Source organism: Suncus etruscus, chromosome 6, assembly GCF_024139225.1.
Source record: "Suncus etruscus isolate mSunEtr1 chromosome 6, mSunEtr1.pri.cur, whole genome shotgun sequence".
Lineage (NCBI taxonomy): Eukaryota > Metazoa > Chordata > Mammalia > Eulipotyphla > Soricidae > Suncus > Suncus etruscus.
Window position 1 is genome coordinate 71,760,600 of NC_064853.1, and position 18,117 is coordinate 71,778,716.

Genomic DNA, 18,117 nt, shown 5'->3' on the forward strand with positions numbered 1-18,117 from the left:
GGCAATCTGAATAGGCATCATTTATTTAAAAATTGAATTAAAATTGTCTTGTAAAAGAGAAAGCACCAATCTCAGATAAGCTCCCCAATGATTAGTATTTATGAAGAAATTCATATCTGTTCTTGGAAATCTCTTCCAGAAAACAGAAGTAGAAAGACTGTTTCCTCAAATTGTCTGTAGGTCAGTATTACCCTAATTAAAAATAAGACAAAGGAATTACAAGAAAGGAAAGCATAGGATAGATCTCCCATGAACATAGATCCAAATAATTCTCAACAAAATATTAGCAAATACAGTCTAATATATATAATTATTTATATAGTTATAGGACACAATTTAGTAGATTTTATTAGATTTTTAAAAGATTGTATTAAATATCAAAAGACCAAAGAAGAAAATGCAATGGTGATAGCTATAGATCCAGTAAGAGAGTTTGACATAATCTTATATGCATTCATGATAAAGAACATCTACGACATTTCTACAGCTAAACTCATACTTAATGACGAAGAAACAAATAATTTTATTTCTCAATATTCTGAAATTTAGCGATTATGGGATGAATCTGTTTTGCAGCAGAGAAAGCTTGTAAGCAAGAAGCAGAGGAGACTAAAGGATATGAGTAGATTCTGTATCATGAGGAAGACTTAATAACAAAAGTAAAGGAGTAAAACTACAAGCTCTTCCTGTAGAACCAGAAACAAGACAACTATGGCCCAATTTGACATTTTTATGTTATATTATGCTGGAAGCCCAAGTTAATGCCATAAGATGAACTTAAATAAATAAAAGAAATATATGACAGAACTCTTTCTTTACACATTAAGGTGGTTATGTAGAGAATGCTCAAGAACTAATATAGAAAATCCCCCCAAATTGGTAAATGATTATAATATATATAATATAATTACAGGATCAGGGTGTGTATTTTAAAGTCTGTTCTCCTAGATATCAGCAATAAGTGATCATAATTTTAAAATAAAAGCATGGTTTATTCATACTAGTATAAGGAAAAAACATAGGTATAAATCTAAAGAAATAGGTGCAAGATGCAAATGAGTAAAACTATAAAACTTTGATGAGGTAATTTAATAGCAAATAAATGGATAAACATTCCACCATCAGGAATAGAAAGGTCCAGTATTTCTAGCATGTCACATCTTTCTAAATCTATCTATAGATTCAATGCAATTTCAATAAAATCTCAGGAAGGAATTTTTGACTAGATCAACAAATTGATTATAGAAGCTTATTTGAAAGGATGTAAGGCACAAAACATTTAATATACTAGATAAAAAGAGAGGATTGATGTTCTCCAACACCAATATAAACACTAAAGCTACAATAATCAAGAAATGTTATATACATAGGTGAAAGAATAGATACATAGTTTCATAGAAGAGAACAATAAATAGACTCAGAGAACTAATAAATAGACCCAAGCAAATATAACCAAATAATCTTCAAGAAGGTTAAATGAATAAAATTTAACAGGGAAAATATTTTTTTCAAGAGATGATGCTAGAAAGACATTCACATACCAAAACTTGAATTTATATACTGATATTATAATGTATACAAAATTAATATAAGTTTGCTCATAGACATAAATATAAAATTTTAGAAAATTTGAGATAGAAAACCAGATGATAGTAGTTAGATGATTTTTGTTAGATATAACACCAGAAGTATAATATAATAAAATAATTGATATGTTGGACTTAATTAAAACAAAACCCATCTATTCTATGAAAAATGGGAAGACACCAGGCAGATACTAGGAGAAAATATTTTTAAAAGACACATCTAAAAATGATTTGTTATGCAAATAACTCTTAAAACTAAGTAATAAGATAATGCACATGCCTAAAAATAAGCAAAAAGTTTGAACAGACCCTTTACCAAATATGTAAATGAGAAATACCATACTGTCCTATATCATGTCATCAAGGACCTACAAATTCAACAATGAAAGACTATTAGAAGGACTAAATTTTGGAACTTGGAACCAAATGGTGATAAGGATACAAAGCACTGTGACTCCTTTCCATTGCTGGCTGGAATATAAATGGCATTTTTCAACTTTGGAAGACAGCTTGCTGGTTTCTTAGAACACTGAACATACTTTATGATGTCACTCAGTCATGGTCCTCCTCAATGAGTTAAAAGCTTACATCACACAGCTTTCAAATTCATAAGCAATCAAGATATTTTCCAGTAGGTGAATAAGATATGAACTATGCTTATCCAGTCAATGTGATATTACTCAGTTAAAAAAGAAAGAAAAAGTTATCAAGTCATGAAAAGACATAGAGCAAACACCATATATTTTACTACGTGAAAGTATCTGAAAAGGCCAAATACACAGAGATTTCAACTGTATAACTTTCTACAAGTAAAGAGATAAGTTATTTCCAGGGATTAAGTGGAAGGAAAGGATAAACAGAGTATAAAGAATTTTTTGGGGGGCCAACAAAGCAGTTCTGTAAAATACTAGAATGGTAGATGAAATTATACATTTGACAAAATTTTCATAGCAGTCCAGTTTCAAGTTCAAAGTAAATTTGAACTTACTTTGTATGATTTTAAAGTAAGTCACATAACATTATCTAACAATGTGTCATTTCTTCATCAATTATAACAAATGCAGAACACTAATGCTAAATAGAAAAAACTGAAAATGCGTAATGGAAGGGCATGTATTTCTCACCCCATTTCTTCTCTAACTTCTAAAGTCCATTATTCAAAACATCTCTAATACATATTTACAATATATTTAGCCCCATAGAACAGGCATATTTTAATTTTTAAAAATTAATTTCTCTTTTTTAATTTTTTATTTTTAATTATGAGAACAAAGATGCAAAGAAAGAGGTAAAGTTACAGTGGGAGGACAAAATCACCTATAACATAATTCTCAGAAGAAGTCCCCTTGATGATATCTTAACTTTGAACTTTCAGCCAAAGAACATTAAGATAAATAAAACAGAATCCATGTACAATTACTTCGTCTCTCAAGTCCCCAGATTGTAACACATTATAATATTTCTTAACAGCACACAAGGCAATCTAAAGCCATAAAACTTACATAACTCCTTAAACATTAGAGGCATAGTATTTTTTACATTTCCATGTACATGCATATTAGCTTAAGTTAACCTCAAATTTTAAGTGTTTTTTTTTTTAAGGATTAGAGTCAAAGGAGCACAGTAAAAATGGTGTTAGAGTGGCAATTGTTGTTTGCATAGGCCCACCAAAATATGAGGGGCATGGAAAGGAATAACCTTGGCCTAAATACAAAGAGACCCTACCCCTTAAGTTTCCTGGCATAAGACCAACTCTAGGCTCCAGGCAAGTTAGATCATCCAATCCAAGACATTGTCCGTAGTGCCAACACACTTTTCACACAGTCTCTGTTGTTGGTATCATGTTTCTGTATTAAAGATCCTGGAATCTGCATATCCTACATTGAAGTCAGGATGTGGAGCGTCCTCTCGTTTCACCTCACCATTAAAGGGCAATGCAGGAAGCCCTGTCCTGTAAGCAGGTCGTTGTTGTTGTTAAGTCTTCTCAGTGTTAAGGGAAGTCTCTTTTGAGCAGATCGATGTCTGAGCAGTGTTAAGGTCTTCCGTGGTAGAGGATTGTTTCCAGGTGATGTTATAGACAAACCTGGATGTTTCGTGGATGGCTTCCCTGGTTCAGGGGTGAATGGAAAATGCCCTTTCTTCTGAGGCCTGTGCCAGGTCATTATGTCAATGTTCAGGGTGTAAGGTCCCTTTGCACTACAAGATTTGTGTATTCCAATCTCTATTAGATAGGATATTATTTGTGTGTATAGTATTTTCCCATTTTAATGTGCCTATGCAAAAAAGGAGCAATGCCACGTGGCGTTATTGGTGCATATGGGGGCCATAAGAACAAGTCCAACAAACCCCATGACATGGTTCAATCATTAGGATTAAACTGGGGGACTTTTTCACCAAAATTCCTTGTTGAACAGCTCATAAAGAGAAGATAAAAAGTGGTTAGAATCGTCACTGTATAAGAGAATATTTAGTAAGACTTATAGTTGTCAGAGAAAAAACACAAAATATTCTAAAGAAATACGTGTCCATTTTACATCTTTTGAAACAGTTTGGGGTTGTTACACACAACACATGGCTTTAGTCTGTGATTAGGATTGTGCAATACTAAAGTTAAAAAGAGTAATGTGGGTTAGAGATGTTTGAGGGGGTGAGAGAGTTAAGGAGTAAAAATGAGCTTTGTAGGGGTGTGGAAAAGGGCAGAATACAAAATGGACATTCTGGATATGCAAAACATAACATAAAGATAAGGAATACAGTGCTCGCTTCGGCAGCACATATACTAAAATTGGAACGATACAGAGAAGATTAGCATGGCCCCTGCGCAAGGATGACACGCAAATTCGTGAAGATAAGGAATACTCTTAATACATACAGTGCGCACGGGGGCGCTAGTCCCCGCCCGGTTTTCCATATGCAGAGTGGTCAGAAATTGCCAGTGACAAACTTAGCGGAACGGAGCAAATCTCAGCATACCCCAAGTTAGGATCAAGCATTTCTGGCCGCCTGGGCTGCCACCCCAGAAGGCCTGGAGGCTGGGGGCAGAAGAGGGGAAGGCTGGGGCCTATCAAGGCTCCCAGTGCACCCAAGTTAGGGAGAAGGCCTTCCACATGGGGTCTCCCCCAACCCCATGCCGGCTAGAGCTAGCCTCCAGCTCGAGAGGATCGAGAGAGAGCCGGAAGTCAGGATCTGCCCACCCTAGACCCTGTGCCCTTCCCACCTTAGAGCTGAGGGAAGGGCGGGAAAAGCTTGGGACCCCATCCAGGAGGGACCCCCCAACACCCACCTTGTCTGGCCGCCTGGGCTGCCACCCCAGAAGGCCTGGAGGCCGGGGACAGAAGAGGGGAAGGCTGGGGCCTATTAAGGCTCCCAGTGCACCCAAATTAGGGAGAAGGCCTTCCACATGGGGTCTCCCCCAAACCCATGAAAAATGAATTTCTATTTCTTAAGAGTTCTAAGAAGTGTGGTGGGCTTGCTTGGCAGAATCCACCCTAATTTCAGCTCTAACAAACATTGGTTTCTTTCCTTTCAGATGGCTAGAAACCCTTCATCTGGAAACAAGAGTAGTGAGCCCTCAGCAAACCAAGCCCGTGCTGCACTCAGCTGTGAGAAGCTGACTGGCATTTCTTGCAGGGCACAGGTGGGGAGGCAGAGGCTCAGAAAGAATAGATAACTAAACCAACTTTACCAAGGTCACACTCTGTCAGCATCAGGGCATTAGAGCTGAGATGAGAAAAGGGGTTCCTGCTGGGTAAGGAAGGGGCAGCTCTTCTCCCTGGTTTGAGGAGACAGCAGGAAGGCTAAGGGTTCCCACAGAGAAGTCAAAAATGGCCCGACCCAGGCTTAATTCCAGCCTTGTCTGAAATATTGCTGCAGACATGCCATGTGGCATCGCAGTGACTGGAGAGTCTCAGAATACAGTTTGCTTTCCTGCTCAGAGAGCAAATGACTTAGGGGTTAACACATTCATCTAACATGTCCATCTGTCAAACACACTGGCATAAGAACCTTCCCCAAGGTTGCCACTCTCCAATGCTGGGTCCCTGGCACCTCAATGCTATCCATCAATTGAATTTTATCTGCCAAATATACTCTATAATATCCAGGGAGTGCCTTATTTTAACTCTTTTTTAAAAAATTTATTTTATTTAAAAACCATGTTGCAAAATGGTTCATGATTGCAATTTTGTCATAGAATGTACACCACCCTTCGCCATTGCCCTTTTCATGCCACCAGTGTCCCACCATTTCCATCCTACCCACTTATCCTTGCCTGCTGCTGGGGCAGGCATTTTGCTTCATAGCCCTCCCCCCATCTCCTTATTGACACAATGTTTTGCACTGTTGTTAATGAAGGGTACTGGGCATATCCCTTTATTCCCTTTCAGCACCCAGTTCTTGTCCAGAGTGGTTGTTTCCAACTATCATTGTCTAGTGGACCCTTCTCTGCCCTAACTGCACTCACTAATCTTTGTGACAAGTTTCCTACCATGGACTGGTCCTCCTGGCCTCAACTCTAGTGTCTCTGAATATTATTACTTTTTCTAATTCATCTGAAATTAGACTTGATTAATCTTGGTTGTGGAAACTACTTGTTTCCTCTTTGGAAGCATAGAATGCAACATAACTGTTCATTAGACAACTATGCCTTACTCTCATCCTTATGTATTATAGACTGGAAGTTTCCACAATGAGTGCCATACTATACAACACATGAATTATGCTCACTAGATTGATGCCGGGTAGATGGTCAGATGGAAACATATGATAAAAGTAAAGTATGGCAGAAGGCTTTACTCTTACATTTACATTATGTAAATACAATCAATATGTAGACATAGTATAAGGACTAAGACAATGGCACCACATAATCCCCCAAATACAACTAATATAATGGCTATACATATATTTATATAAATATTAGAAAAATACATATTTCTTAATTATTCAACCTGGATAATTGATATGTGAATTTTTTAATATAATTTTTATTTTGATCATAGTGACTTACATATTGTTGACAATATTTTAGGTACATATTTACATAAAATCAGGGGGGATTCCCATCACCAATTTGTTCTCCCTACACCTCCATTTTCGTCCTTCCTCCCATATCCTCTTCCCTCACCCCTGAGGCTGCTAGAATATGTGGTCCCCGCTGTACCTAGCCTACTACTTAGTAGTCTTGCACCTGTTTGGTCTTGGTGCCTCTCTTATTTCCCCCTCTAACTGGGAGGCAGGACTAGCTAGTTCAAGTTACGTGGTTTTGTTTGAAGAAGAGAAAAGTAATAAACTGGTGTAAAAGTTTAATATGCTGAAAATGGGCCGAATCCTTGCAGGGGTCTTTAAACTACGGCCCGCAGGCCACATATTGTATTTATCCCAATTTTTTCTTCACTTCTAAATAAGATATATGCAGTGTGCATAGAAATCTGTTCATAATTTTTGTTTTTACTATAATCTGGCCCTCCAACAGTCTGAAGGACAGTGAACTGGCCCCGTTTAAAAAGTTTGAGGACCCCTGTTAGAGGCTCTCATCATCGGTTTGAGAGACGAAGGAGAAAAAGAAGGTGAAACACTCCACCAGTACAAAAAGAAGTATCAAATATCCAGTGTGGACTCCAACAATAATGATAAGCACCACAAAAAAAAAGCCATGGTCTTGAGATAAGAAACATGGCAGAGCACATAAAGAAAGAAAAGAAAAGAAGAGAAAAAAATAAGTATAAATGGGGACAACAACTTCAATAACCACACTAAAAGAAATCGACCAAAAATAGGTAAATAAAAAAATAATAATAATAAATGAAGATTAAAAATAATATATAAAAATAAAAAATGTTTTGTGTTTTTTGCTTTTTTTCCCTCCTGCCCTGGCACAGTAAATATTGGAGTCATTCGAAAAGAAATTCACTTGGCCTAAGAGATATGGGGTTTCTCCACCCTTGGAGTATATTGTCATGGAATTAACTATAGACTCTGTTCAGGATCATTTACTCTCCCGGTGGTGCTTTCGTGGTGTTTGGAAGACTTCTGCTCCATCCTGGGTGATAAAATCAGACCTCTGTATCTAGAGATCTCAGTATCTGCACAGGTCCAGGAATGAGACTTATGATAAAGTCAGTCTTTGTGGTTCTAGAAGTTCTGTTCCCTCAGTGTCATTTTACTCCATCTTCTGTGGTTGGTGGTCTTGGTCTTTGCACTGAACCTAGGACGGCACCTAGGATAGTGTCTTTCTTTGTGTTTCCAGAAGCCCCATTCCGTTGCAATTGTCTCTGCCAGACTTTTGGAACTGGGGATCATGGTTGTTGTGCAGGTTGTAGTTCAAACTCTAGACTAGGGCTTTTTTATTGGTCCCAAGATATATTACAGTCTGGTCATGGTTCTAGCAGCCAGTCATCTGTAAATCGCGATCTTGGCTTTTGGACCTACCAAAGGGTGACAAGTCTTCTGATTTTGTCTTATTGTTAGCTGGTAAGGTAGGATAACCTGCTCTTAGGTCAAGTTGTTCCCATTTTCCTCGTTGTCAGGATATCATATTAGAGCTGGCACTTGTTGGTGACGCAGCAGTATTAAGGCTGTCCCGGATGGGATTTGTTTCCTGCAGCTGTCGTGAAGAACTGTGCCATTTCTATGTCTGGGATCCAGGGTTCAAGGCTGGACGGATGGTGTCTAATCACCTGAGGTTTAAGTTGAGTCCACATGACATATTTTCAAGGTAGGAGATATCCCTGTATTGTAAACAACTATGAGTTCCTGGCACGGTGGGAGACAGAGGAGGGTGGTATGGGATGTTCTTGGAGAACATTGGTCGAGGGAGGTTGACATTGTGGTGAGATTGGCCCTGATATACTGTAGGTAAGAAACCCAACTAGAAGAACTTTGTAAATCACTGTGGTTTCAATAAAAATATATGAATATATAGATAAGAGCTAGATTATCACTAGATAAGAGCTCTTTTTTATATGTAAGATTTCCCCTTTTTTTAGTGTGCCTTTGTAGGGAGAAATGGTGCTACATTATATTGTCGGTGCATTTGGAGGTGGGCAGAGAGGAAAACAGAAACAGGTCACACACCCAAAAAAGATAAAAATAGGAATAAAAATGTATGCGCTCACATATGTATATGTAGAACAGACATTTAAAAAAATGAATTAACAAAGTATTTAAAGGACCAAAGTGATGCAAAAGACTACATTTGGGGAAAAGCAGGTAAAGAGGTGGTGTAATACAGGTCTTATACTTATGTTGGAAGTACAGGATTTTTTAAGTATATAAATACTACTCAAAGGAATGAAGTAATTATGCAATATGCTGCAACATGGATGGAACTGGAAAATATTATATTAAATGAATTAAGCCAGAAGAAGGATAAATACAGAATAATATCATTTATATGTGGTGTTTAGAATAACTGCATGAAGAAATGTAATGGTTTAAATTGGAGTTGTCTCAAACACCCTTACCCCCAGAATATAGTGAGAAGAAGGAAGGAAACTGAATGGAGGAGAAGAAACCCAAATATAAAAGAATGGGGCCCACAGGCCATGTGGTCTCAAATGCATTAGTAGGATTAAAAAAGGACAGAACAAAATATACAAGCCAAAGGCAATGAATGACAATGGAATCAAGAGACCCAAACTTTAACAATCTAACTTAAAATGGGCCTTTTATACTGGCAGGGTGGGAGACAGAGGAGGGTGGTAGGGGATGTTCTTGGAGAACATTGGTTGAGGGAGGTTGACATTGGCGGTGAGATTGACCCTGATATATTGTAGGTAAGAAACCCAACTAGAAGAACTTTGTAAATCACTGTGGTTTCAATAAAAATATATAAATAAATACCACTCAGTAAAAAACTGGTTTGGAGTGGGAAGAGTGTTGTTGGCACCATTGCTCTCTGGTTTGAATACTAAATTCACTTTGTCAAAGACAGTTTGCCTTCAGAAGAGAACATCATGGTGATTGACCTATTATCTTCTACAGAGCTCTGAAGCATGTAACTTTGGAGCATGCAATTTTGCACAATCAGAGACATAACTGCTCAGTGGATAACTATGTCATCCTCTCCCCTTTACCGATTACAGACTGAAGTTTCCAATGTAAGTGCCATACTATATTATATATATAAATATATATAAATATAAATATATAATATATATATATATAAATATATAAATAGTACTCAATGGACATGGTGCCTGGTAAAAGGTAAGATTATGGCACAGAGATTTGCTCTTTCATTTATATTATCTATATCTTAGCTTCAAGATAAGTTATATGTAACTAAATTAAAATGGACAGGTGGCACAGCGGTAGGGCGTTTGCCTTGCACGTGGCTGACCTAGGATGGACTGCAGTTTGATCCCCTGGTGTCCAATATGGTCCCCCAAGCCAGGAGCGATTTCTGAGCGCATAGCCAGTAGTAACTCCTGAGAGTCACCATGTGTGGCTCAAAAACAAGAAAAAAAAGAAGGAAAAATTAAAATCTAGGGCTGGAGACATAGTATAATCCAAGCATAGTTGGGAGGAACTTCACCACTGAACTGGTCTTAGACACTGAGAATGACAAAATGTGGCTTAAAGCGCTCAACCGCTAATATTTGAAATATTACATGGGTCTTATTTCAGTGTGATGTACTTTTAGATGACTGTATTTTAGCAAAGGCAAACTGTCAAAGCTATACTTGACATTTTTGCCATATTGTAAGGATTCAAATATAATAAATCCATTGAAATGTGTATTCTTAAATAGATATTAAACTTCTACATATAATAAAGCCAGTCACTAATTACTGTATCACAAATATACACACATCCAAAGCTGGTTAAGTGTACAATAATAATGCTTGTGGTTCATGGCTCAGTCCATCCTTTCTCTCCATTTCTGAGCCCTAACAGAAGTTATTAATTTCAATGTGAAAAAATCATATATTACTCATTTAAAAATTATTTTAATGAATTTATTTGGTCTCTGGGCCACATGTGGCTGTGCTCAGAACTTACTCCTGGCTTTGTACTCAATTATTCTGAGAAGAAATGAGGCAATAATTTGAAGTTTCAGGATTGAACCTGGGTTGGCCTTGTGCAAGGTAAGCTCCCTACCTACCCACTATACTATTGCTGTGGCTCATATATAATTAACTAAATCAAACATTGCCATCAATAAGGGATTATTCTATAAGTAATTTCTTATTCTTTCAGAGGCCTTTAAATTTGCCCACTATAGAACTCTAATACAAAATAGTACAAAGTTATTTTAATTTCATGCAGAAATAATTAATGGACAAATGAGAAAGTAGGGTGCAAGAAGTAATAAGTTGAGGCTTCTTCTGATGAATAAAAACTATTACTAATAATTACTTTTGTGGAAAGTAAGGAGACCCATATGCCAACAAAATTTTGTGCATAATTATGAGATTTAAAAAATTCAGTGGTTCACAAATATGTGTCTCAGCTAGAGAGATTTAGCCAAATACACCTCTTTTGGAGGTGTCGGGCTACTTTCCCAATAGGTAATTTTGCTTGTATGTTTGTGTTTTGTTTTGTTTTGTTTTGTTATTTTGGTTTTTGGGGCCACACCCATTTGATGCTCAGGGTTACTTCTGGCTAAGCGCTCAGAAATTGCCCCTGGCTTGGGGGGACCATATGGGACGCGGGGGGATTGAACCGCAGTCCTGATCCTTGGCTAGTGCTTGCAAGGCAGACACCTTACCTCTGGCACCACCTCGCTGGCCCCGTATGTTTGTGTTTTAATGGAAGAAAAATAAACACAATACAAAATTTTGGTACCATGATCATATAGGATTCAAACATCAAAAGCATTAACCGGGATAAATGAGGTTGACCTTGGAGAGTGTCTCAGCGAGATCACACACCATGCGTAATGGAGAACAGGGTCACAGAATGAGAGAATTTACAGTGCATAGAGGGGACAGTCAGCTTGTTGGTGACAGTGGATATGGAGTGAAGACATGCAGAGAAGTTGAGCAGGAAATTCTGTACAGTGGAAAGGATGCCAGCTGGGAGTCACTAAGTCGATTTTCATAGAATCCTCTTCAAATTCCAGAAATCTGCAACCAAAGCACATCTTTATTCTGCCTGTAAGTGTCTCTTTGTATATGATTTAGAGCCCTTTATCAGCCACTTGATGAAGCTCACAAATTACTTATCAGAGATGTGGGACATAGAGCACAGCCAGCACCTTGTTTGTGATATCACATACTTTTGGTGTTATACAAGTCAACCAGTGCTTCACCATAATACCATGTAAGGATGCAAAAGCCAAAATGTAGCTTAATGTCTACCCTAAACAATGATTAAGAGTCTACACTGAAAGTCTCCAAGATGCCACTTCTGTATCATTCAGTAATGTTTACTGTAAGACTTTCCTAAAATAAAAGCCTCTTTTTGAAAATTCATTAGAGGGGCCATAGATAGCTCAAGTTCGTAAATGCTGACAGGTATGAGCCCTAGAATTGCCAGCTATAAATAGTCCATCTACCATTAGACATGGACACAGTAACTCCCCATTGAACCTCTAGGTCCAGTTATTGCCCATTGTATCTAAGAATTGACCTGTCAGGTCCATACTTTCAGTTTGAGTGCTGCTGGGATTATCCACAGGTTCCTCTGAGTATCATTGAGGGTGAACTTCTAAAAATGTTCAATTTAGGGCCCACTGATGTACAACAGTGGTAAAGTATACGTTTCATCTGTAGGGACTCTGTGTTTAATATGAAACAATCACCTTTTTCCTACTATAATACAGAATACATATGTAAAAATAAATTTTGGAATCAATATTTTATATATGTTTTTACATATATATAAACATATATATTCAACATAACTATAGACCTATATTATAGTTATAGCTATGCAGCATAACAGGTTATTTTGCAAGTGGTTCCATTTGAACTTTCTGTGAAGCTATGAGGTGGGTACTGCTATATTCATTTTTCAGAGGAAGAAATTTGGGTCTTAAGAAGTTCAATAAATAGTTCAAACTTTACAAGCTGTTGAGTGGTTGAGGCTTTATTTGAACCTGACCTGGTTTGCCTGAAATATTGTAACAAAAAGACTGTCCCCAAATTAAGAAGGCAGTGGCACCTAGTAATTATTTTGGCAAAAACAAATACTGGAGTAATTGGGTCAGTTGATCAAGGAGTATGTGTAAAGTAACCCAGAGCTAGTACAATTGAAAGAAAAGATGGCTCCTGGGCATAGCCAAGATAACTTTGGGTTGCTATGCAACTTCCAAAGCTAAGAAACATAAATCACCATCATGTGTCATATTTCAACAAGAATGGAACCTTTTCCTTCCCTTCATGTGTTCAGATGGCTTTTTCCTTTTTCTTTATAAATGATTCTCTAAATAGGCATAAGGGAGCTCCGTTTTCTCAGTAGGAAAAAAGTAACATATTGAGTTCCTATCTGTAAGATGGCAAAATTCTTTCACTCTGTAATTATTCAGGATTTCTTAACAAGGCAATTATAAAACCCCTTAAATGCATGTAGGGCAAAAAGGAAGAAAGGAGAGTGAGGAGACTGGGGTGATAGCTTAAAATTGTGGGGGAAAATTGCCACTTGCTAACGTTCAGCTCAGGGTTCTACATTAACTGAAATGTAATTACTGCAATGTAAATGTTCTTGGCTTTAGGTCACCTAAAATCTTTTGTCTAATTGGTTCCCATCACATATGCACAAAGTTATACTTCCTCTCTTCCACCATGCTCAGCTTCCTCTTCTCTTGACAGAAACTATTGAGAGTCTCACAAACAGACCCACCATACATCTGCTTCCACACCGAAGGCCAGCCTCACTATTTTTTCATTAATCTCTGCAGACACCCCTAAATGCTAAAAGCTCCAGGTATGCTGATACATTCAGGGCTAGCATGAAGCCATGAATTTAAGCATGGGTATTATATCTAGGGTCTCTGGAAAGGAAAGATAAAATAAAACAACAGTAAGGTAAAATAAAAAAATATATGCTATAAAGATAAAGAAAGAGGTCCTTTAAAGTGAACCAATTAGGAAATGACTGACTTTCTGGATCTGGGCAGATGGCACAGTAATCAGAGGTGTATGTCTAGATAGGACCCAGATGTTGACATCTCCAGGACTCTTTGCAGGCAGGGTTGGCTGCCTCTCCCTAACGCCCTTCCCCACTGTAATTCCAGAAGTTCTGGAAGTCATGCCCATGAGCTAGAGTTACTCAGAGTTCTGGACCATAAAGCCTCATGATTTCCCAATAGAAATACACTAAATTAGATGTCAAATTGTCATAGAAGCTGCATAAGCTCAGCAAATAGATCCAACAATAAAATGCTCAACTAACAACATACAACTTAGTAAACCTTCAGTAATGACATAACAACCCCATTGTGAGATATGACAATTGTCACAAGTTTTCTTTTAATGCAGTTTTTTTCCCAATAAATTTTTTTATCATTGAGTTGTACCAAGCAACATTAAGTAAATTATTCATACCTATCGAGGGAAAGGCTTCAGGGAGACTGGGAAACTGAAGACAATAGTGGAGGGAATGTTACATTGGTAGTGGGGTTGGTGTTAGACCATTGAATGCCAAAAATAACTATATTATAAGCAATTCTGTAAACCATGATTTAAAAAAATTAATAAAAGAAACAAAGATTCAACAATACTGAAATCAAGAGACCCTAACTTTAACAAACAAAAATGTACCTGTCAAGGTGGTAGGTTGGGTGTGGGGGAGAAGGAATGAAACCTGAGGACATTGGTGGAGGAAAATAGTAGAAGGTTGGTGATGACCATTGTAAGACTAAAACTCAACTATGGATGTTGTAAATCTTGGTGGTAGATTAAATAAAAATTTTCATATCTGTGAGAGTGAGAGGATTTGACATAAAACATAAATAATATGTAAATATAAGGCTTTAATAGGAAAAAATAAATAAAAGTAGAATGGGTGACTTTTTTTAAGTCCTTCTCAGCCAAGTTCACAGACAACCTGTTACCAAAGCAAAAAAAATTGTGTGGCTCCTCATCTTGATATTGCTTTTCTTAAAGGAAAGACAACTGATTTGAAAAGAATAAAAGAATTTATGGTAAGAAGATATGAGTTTAAAACTGTCTAGTGTGGGAAAAAAATACCTAAAGTGACTTAGCTTTAGTCATTGCCTTATTCAAGTGAAAAGTCTTAGTTCATTTTCTCTGTAGAATAAAATCACTGTAATCATGATTTATTTTCTTTTTAGATATATGAAAACATTTTATTTACTCATTTGCTTATTCACATAATTCACATATTCACATTAATGCACATATTTATACATTCAATAATTTTTAATTCAATTCATACTTATAAAGTACTATGTGTACTGTTCTAGGATTTACATATTTTCTAGGACTTTATCCTAAAACAAATATTTGTGTTTTCAGAATGATAAGAAAAGGATTAGTGAAGTCATCTAGTTTTAATCGAGGTATAGTTGTATTGCTTAGGAAAGACACAAATAAATCAACATCTATCCTGGATTAGTGGGAGTTGCAACCAAAGTATCAGGTAAGGACCATGCTATAAAGGGTCCTTCTGTTCCATCCAAAGTGTTTGGCATAATTTAGTTGGTACTAGGAAGTCAATGAAAAAATGTTGATCCATTAAATGATAAAATTTAAAGATTTAATTGGGTTGCTATTTGATACATATAGAGTAAAAATATATCCAGAAAAGGGTGATAATGTTGAAAGACGCACAATTTTACTCTGAAAACAAAAAGGTGGTGGGACCCAGAGGAATCTCAATGATCTTCTATGCTTAACTGCCTTGCAAGGACATGGTCAGGACAGAGTATAAAGCATTTAAGGAACACACACTCTAAGGTAAAATATAATTGGTCACTTGAGTTGGGTTTGCCCTGTTTTCCACAGGAACACTACTCACTCTTTCCAGAACTCCTTATGAATAAACATATGCTCAATTTCTATCGTAGTCATAACCATAAAAATCTATTACTGTGTAGAAATAACTTTGTAGCAATGACTATGTAAATAATAACCATGTAGTAATAAGTTTGCAGTAGTAACCATGTAAATAACCTTATTCCCAAACTTTGAGGCTCTCTAGGGTCTTATGTCAAGATCTTAAGAAGATAATTCTGTTTATGACTGAAACCCAACTACAAACATAATTGTAATCATGGTGCTTAAATAGATATTTATATATAAAAGAAAGAACATGGTCATGAGTTCAAATCTCCAGCATCCTCCTATGTATTGAGCATGATCCTGACAGCTCTGTAATTGGGGATACCTGGCACTCCAAGTCATTTACAGCACCAGCACAGCCAACTACATATAAGCCCTACAAAGGAGTGGAGCACCTTTTCTGTTGAGTGAATATCACAAGAGATGTCACATCCTTCAAATATTATGTGCATACATTGCAGCAACCCATGAGCCCTCTAATCATGACTTACAGGCCTCAATTAAACAGTGAAACACCAGTAAGCAAGTATTCAAACATCACAAGAAAGAAAGACAAAACTTGGTGCACACTATGACAGAGGATGCCAAATATAGAGGTGTTTGGGGGCTCTTTCCAGCTTTTTATTCAAGGGTCACTCTCAGTGTTGTGCAAGCATGCTTTCTGAGGATCTGGATTTTGTAACCTTATTCGTTTGTGTAAGAGCTCTCTGTGATCTGACCCAGTTTCAACTTCCAAAGTCTAAAATAAAATATAAATGTTTTCTCTATAAAGATATGATCAGATTCTTTAGTCTGCTCATAAAATGTGGGCCCAAACTGATACATATATAAGTTGACTGCTTTAGATAACAAAGCATAGAGGAAACATATTCCATTAGATAATAGTGAAAGAACTTCCTGGAAAGATAAAATAGGATAATGTAGGTATATCTCGTTTAGAACTTCCTAACAAGTTAGAACTACATTCTGACAGTTATGTAAGATAGTCACAAATGCTATTCATATAATAAAAATTCATCAAAAGCTTGATATGCTTACATGACTAAGTATTGCTATTTGCAGACTTCAATTAGTGTTTACATATACTTTGGTGAACACATGATTAAAAATCCATTTGGCCCTTAGGAAAGAGCAAACTATTACCCTTAACAAAATGAATCAGTAGAACTGAGTGGGTCTCCAGTTGGTTACATTGCATACTCTTTATCAGGCAGATGACACCCTGATCTACCAAATAAAGACGTCCATTGATTTTTGTTGCGGGTAATGTTCCTTCATTTATGAAAGTCTAGGCGAATATGATGCACAGGTAGTGGTGGCATGACTTGGAAGTCCCAGCTTCGAAGTCTCTGGGATCACTTGAATCATGTGGGTAGTGAAAGAAGCCTTCAGAGACTAGCTTAGAGATGGTTAGAGAAAAAGAACAACCAAATACTTTAAAATATTCAGAACTTTCTCTTGTCTTCAATGACTGATTGAGCTTTTCTTTAACTCCCAAAATTTTCCACTGTATTGTATGATCGTTGAATATAATCCTGCTTGATTTTAGATGTATGATGTCCAGTGACTTTTCTCAGAATATACGCTTTGCATTTTCTTTGGCTCAGCACTATGTTTATATGGACACACTTTGCTTTTCCTTGGCTTCAAAAAAATGCAAAAAAAACCCTCTTGAATCTAGCAGCAATGCTTTTCGTTGATCTCCCTCAAATTCTGTAGGTATTTATGGACTTTGAGAAATAAAAGTGACAGGAGTATATCTCTTAGAACAGGGTTATTCAAACTACCTGAAAAAATGATATTGAAGTGTGGTTTTTTATTTTTATTATTACTATCATTGAGGTAACATTAGAATAATTCTAATGTTTATGCTTGAAGTGTATAATATTGTGCACAATACCAGCACCGAACTGCCAAGATACATTCACCATTATCCTTAGGTCCCTTTTTATAATTTAAAGAAAATGCATCTCATAATTGATAAAACTAATTATAATACAGTTGTTTCAAGATAAGGGAAAGCATAGTTACTGAAATAAAATAAAAACAAAAACTAAAAACTAAAATGGAAGAGAAGAAAAAAGAGAGAAGAAGTTTAGTAACAAGTATAATGGTAAAAATTATTGTATCTCCAATAAAGTCATTAATAAAATAGCAGAAGGTTTTTAGGTTCATTTTTAACTGTTCCTATTTCCTACTCCACTAATTCCCTTTCCCTACCTTACTTGATAACTTCAGTTCTATAATCAGAGTCCAAAAGCTCATTTTCTCTGGACACTGTATTCCCTTGCTGTTTTATTTTAATATACCACATGAGGGATATCATCCAGGAATTGTCATTTTTACTTATATCACTTAACACTCTCTAGTTTTAAGTATGGTATAGTAAAATATTAGATTTCTTTTTCTCCATATAGTTGAATAATAGACCAAAATTTCTTTATATGCTCATCTATTTAGTACTTTTCAAAATCGTGTTTTTACATTCCTGGGAAAGATACCAATAAGTATAAATGATGGACCATATGTAACTTTAATTCTTTGAAAAGTTTCCATACTAC

At 36.5% G+C, this 18,117-nt stretch overlaps 1 protein-coding gene and 1 non-coding gene across 2 annotated transcripts in view; one reads left to right on the forward strand and one right to left on the reverse strand.

The window, feature by feature from the left end:
* The window catches only part of SLC24A3 (solute carrier family 24 member 3), a 536,687-nt gene that overhangs the window by 305,312 nt on the left and 213,258 nt on the right, over positions 1–18,117 (reverse strand). The gene's annotated exons all lie outside the window — the stretch shown is intronic.
* LOC126013001 (U6 spliceosomal RNA) lies at positions 4,342–4,448 on the forward strand. The gene has a single exon (XR_007497339.1). It is a non-coding gene; the product is annotated as a U6 spliceosomal RNA (small nuclear RNA).